This window comes from Watersipora subatra, chromosome 5 (genome assembly GCF_963576615.1).
Source record: "Watersipora subatra chromosome 5, tzWatSuba1.1, whole genome shotgun sequence".
Lineage (NCBI taxonomy): Eukaryota > Metazoa > Bryozoa > Gymnolaemata > Cheilostomatida > Watersiporidae > Watersipora > Watersipora subatra.
In genome coordinates, this window is record NC_088712.1 from 20,721,279 (window position 1) to 20,727,151 (window position 5,873).

Genomic DNA, 5,873 nt, shown 5'->3' on the forward strand with positions numbered 1-5,873 from the left:
AGAGATCAAAGAGGTAAGCCGCTAACATCAGAGTATATTTAATAGTCATAGACCTGTATTTCTCTATAATATCAATATTCATAGTAAACTACAGTCAGTTTCCTAATATTCCTGCATACTATTGACATCGAGTATATTCTATCGAAATATATCAATAGAGTGAAGCGGCTTCATGGTAGTTTTATGAAATTACTCATCACGTGTCTACTTATATGAACATGTAGCAAAGAATCTGGCAGAAATGCAAAAACAGCAATTTTTTGTCAATAATCAATTTTTTCAAATGACAAATATCATATAAATTTAAAAAGTCTTGAGTATATAAACCAGCCATTTGTAAGCGTCAAAACTAGCCAGAACTGATATTGGAGAGGAAATGAGGCTATTGATGAATATGAAGTCTATGAGTTGATCCTATAGTAATACATGGATAAACTGTCATTTAATGAACTGTAATTTGACCTGCCTTCGGAGAGGCAATCTCTTATTTACATCTACGCTGTCAGTTTTTCTCTTCGAGTACTGAGCGACAAGGGTTTGATTTTATGTCAGCCACAGGGACGCGACTCTAAAAAAGGAATGAAATGGTTCTGAGAATATAAACTGACAATGGATAAGTAGAATAGGTCTATAAGACACTAGACATATACAATTGAAATGAACAAGACGGGTATGAAAAAATTCTAACAATTCACCAATCAGGGGTTATTTTACAGAGCCATGAAAACAATCAACCAATGAATACCTCTATGACGGAGTATATAAAGCTAAGGGTGACTAAATATTAATTCTAAAATGATATAAATAGGTCTATGACTAAAAACTGAATGCTACACGCCTACGAATAGGTATTGGATTAACCACCTTAACCATTTGAACTCTAGATGACCTTGCCAATGCGTGTCAGTACCCCTGGGCAATTTGTCTAACGAGCTAAGGTTTTGAAACTTTTTTTAAATATATCTAAATGTGTTCATAATGCAATTATATCCGGTAAAACAAAAGTATACAATGACGGGCAACTTACAGCAAATGTCATCAAACAGCAAAAAACAGTCTTTCACCGTTTTGGGCTAAAACCATAAAATTTGTACGATGTTAAAAGCTTGTAAAAACAATTAAATTAGCATCATTTCCATCGAACACACGATCATCATTGTTTCATGAATCAGAGTGAACTGGATCATTGTAGTTTAGTATCATCAAGTCCTGTATTTGCATCACAATCATTCATGACCTATCACCAAACAAGTCGTATCGGTTTGTTCGCGACAGCGTTCTAATAAAATTTGTTATTGAAACAAAGAGAGTAAAGATATTTGAAATCTGTTACAAATAGAAGCGAAATTTCTGGTCTAACCTAGTTTGCAAGAATTAATTTGGTTGGTTAGGCTGTTACCTAAAACAGCTTTACTAAACAGAGTCATGTGAATGCCAGTATTCCGGCTGCTAGGCTTTCTGACACCTAGCAGCCGGAATACTGGCAAGCTAAAAGTCTTTAGCCTTTTAGCTTAACCCATCGGAGTTAAAGGGTAAAGCTACAAGGCTTAACATAAATTGTATAGGTCTATGGTTGAAACCTTGAGGCTACAAAAATATGAATAGATTCAAGTGTACAGTACAAGCATACGTTAACAACAGGTAATAATACTGTGACTAATACAGGCAGCCATACTTACTGTAAGTAGTAGTAGTTGTGGACAGAAGCGAGTCTTCAAGTGGATTAACTAGTGCTAGTCATATCTACAAATTAGTATAGAGAACAACTGTTAAAATCCAATGTTCCAAAACGCTAAATAATGGCACAAGGTAACGGGTAACACTTGGCATTGTCCACATGTTAACATTAACTGCCAATCGCCAAGAGAAGACAACTGCAACTCAAATAGTGGCTCAACAATACATGGACGAAGAACCTTCATGGGTGCATACCATAACTGGGAGCATACCATATATTAACTCACACCATACACGCGCGCGCACCATACACGCGTGTATACCATAAATGCATGTACACCATGCACGGGAGGATAGTATACACGGGAGCATAGCATACACAGACGCATACCATTCACGGGTGCATAGCATATACAAGCGTGTACCATGAACGAGTGAGTACATACTAAACCTACGCTCATACACAGGCTCGTATACAGGTACATACATGGGTACATACCGTATACGAGTGCTGCACGATATCGTTGCATGTATATTTGATTATTTGGTCTCTAAATATACATGTATCAAATACCGAAAATTATCGAACATTGGAGTTGTCTTCAATCGATATATAATGCTAGGCTTTAACATGAACGATATGAAAGGATATTGGTCAATATCGGGTGAAAAATAGAATTTGTCCCCTCTTTCAATGAGAAGAGTGGACAACTCAAGTTTTGCAAAATAAACTACGCCGATATTTTGATAAAATATCGGTTTAGATATTCATATCGACTTGAAAACTGACAAAATATAAAAACATCCACGGAAATAAATCGTCACATCGAATGATATCGGTTTATCGTGCAGCACTACCATATATAGGTATTTACCATACCCATATGTAGGCCTATCACACTCAAGTATATTACAGTCATACCGCGACATAGGTGCTTAATACATTTCGGGACTGAGTTCGTATATCAATTTACTCATGTCTCAAGGCAATATTTCCTATTGAAAATATCTAATAACAAATTAATCTATAAGTATACTGTGAAAATACACTTGAACATGATATTATGACTAACATGGTGTATTTAACTGTTGCAATTCCTAACACGCGCTCTAAAATTAACAAATACCTATTCAGTTTTTATGATCTGCAATAAAATGTAACATCATTATGTACACTACTTTATGGAGATTTTACTTTCAAGACAGACATTGTGGATAACTTTTAGCCAACCGTTTGAAAAGTGTTTTTTAAATGGATTCAAGGATATACTGAAGGATCCTGTTGTCAAAAGCGGCCTTTGCATACTTGGCCATATAGTGGCTATATAGTGGCCATTGAGAACCGGCTCGTATCTCAAAGGTTACTGGTATCTCAAGGAAGGAACTCGCTAAAAAGTCAGCTCGTATCTCGAGTATCTCGCATGTTGAAGTACTCATATGTAGAGGTATGTCTGTAACTAATATAGTAGAGTTTAGACATTGTATACACATATAGTGCTGTGTATACAGTGTCACAAATATATACTTTAAATATAAGTGACCAAATCCAAGTTAAAAAACAATTTTTGTTTTCTGCATCAAAAAGAAAAACCTTGATAAAAGAAAACTGGTTCAGCAGGATTCCCTGAAATCAAAAACTAGTCAAACTTGTACGTGCAAAAGGTCTTGTTTATCTGTTACTTCATATGCAGACACGGATTACTATGAGGTGACACAACACACCCATTACTCTACTACAGCCCTATGGAAACATATCTACTTGTCAGCACAACTAGCCTTCTGCACTGACTCAACCAGGTGTCCTACACTATACCTGTACAGAGACTTAGTAAATTACTCATCCTATGCTATTTATGGAAAGCTGGCACACTATGCTTGGACTAGTGCCAAATTCAGTAGCCTTATTTAGAAGAAAAGGACTACTACTGGTGAGATGGGGGAGTGTATCAGATCTTGACTCACCTCCAGTCCATGCCAAGACGATCCATAAAAGTAACAGTAGAGATTAAGGTGAATACGACCAGATGTGGTGCAGAGGTAAGACAATCCTATCACTGATCTCATGTACCTACAAACAATGAACATAGGAAATCACTACACTTTCTTATCATTGAGCAATGCAAAAGAATAATACACAAAACTACATAGCTAAAGTTTTACAAATATGTAAGGAATTCGTAAGGAATGTAAGGAAAAAGGGTTTGTTCTTATTCATTCGTTCTCAACAACCGATGTAACATTTTATGATTAATTTAACATGAAAATATTTATATAGACCGTGTGGCACAACTGTTATGACGATTTACGTACGTCGATGTGAATTATAAGGTTTTAATAGACACATATGTATGTCCTGTTAAAGAATTTAAGTTGGTAACGAGAGAGTTAATTATTCACATGCTGATAACTCATGACGATCTCTCATGGTGAATGGGCCTGCCGAGCTTACTAGTGAAGCTAAAATACAATGAATATGTTACGTATGTTTATGATTGAAATCCTAAAGCTGAAAGACAATAAATAGATTTATGATTGAAACCCTGAAGCTAAAGGGTTTTAGTCTGTGACTGAATCCCTTTAGCTTTAGGATCTAAAGGAATTCAGTCTGTTACTGAATTCCTTTAGCTTCAGGATCTAGATTCTCTTTTCAGCCAACTGATCTACGAGAAGACAATCACCACTATTATCAAATGCAGCCCAAATCCAACTGCTAAAACAAATACATGGACCTGTTCAAATAATCACGTTTTAAAATAATTTAATCTCAAGTTCCCCCTTGAAAGCTTCTGCTGGAATTTGATTGTCATTTTCTTTTCAACCTTTTATAAGCGTCCAATTTAGTTTTCTTCCGAGGCAAGTGATATAGAATAAGTTTCCATGACAACGGTGTTTACAACAAAGCTTGTCAATTACAATGGAAACACTATGGAAAAGAAAGCTGCTATGAACAGACTAGACTGTACAATTGCTATATGAAATAAGTACAGTTGTCTTTAATATACATGCTATTATTATAATTATGTATGAAAGTTACTAATAAAATTATAAATTTATAAAAATTGTAACCGTATTGTGATCAGAATACATCATTACCTAATTACACAATGGAAGGGTCTAGACAAGCTGGCATACGTTGGCTTTATAACGGCCCACCTTAAGCCTGGTTCCTGGTTTATCGATTGGTAACTGTAACTTGCGCAGGACAGTGCTTGCGACGTTAGGCTCGGCGGCATCTGTTCACATATAAATCAGCATCGCTAAACATAATCGCGTAATCAACTAAAACGTTCGCTCGCCATTTCGTTGCTATAATGGTGACCTTCACCTGTACCAGTGCATTTCGGGTAGGTTTTCCCTACAGCCTTTTGAACAGCGCTAAACTATTGTGTGACGCTGGCAACTACCGGCGGTACCCGGCACATATATAGGTTGCCATTTCACCGCTAATAGCCTGCGGTGCTGCCGCCGGTGCTTTGCGACGTATATGAGAACCAGGCTTAGGTAACTACACAAAAACATTAATCACGGGTCACAGAGTTAACATATTCTACCAAAATTCAGCCATCGTATATTTAGGATCTCAGTCTATAATTTAGCACAAACAAAGAACAAGTAAATTTTTATTTTACTCAGAATTCAAAGAATAATGTTTTATTTTCATTTTAGGATGAATGATATAGTTTTGTGAATTCGGTCAGAAAGAACGATTAATTCGTTACCTGTGGCCGGACCTTTAGTAAATTACTCATCCTATGCTATTTATAGAAGGCTGGCACAGGATGTTTGGACTAGTGCCAAATTCAGTAGCCTTATTTACAGTAGATGGCAAGGCAACTACTACTAGTGAGATGGGGGGAGTGTAAAGCCTGGTTCCCATATCGATTGCAAGACTCCGACGGTGACATGCGCAGCAAAACGCTTGCGACGCTAGGCTCGCCATGCCGTTCCAATAATGGTGACCTTTACCCGTACAGTGCATTTCGGGAAGGTTTTGCCTGCGATCTATTGCGAAATTTGAGCAGGGCGAAACAATTGCGATGCCACCGGCAACTACCGGCGGTCCTCGGCGCGTAGGCTCCCATTGAACCGCTAGTAGCCTGCGGTGCTGACGCCGGCGCTTTGCGACGTATATGGGAACCAGGCTTCAAGTCTCAAGCTGCTAATATATCCATCAGATCTTGACTCACCTCCAGTCC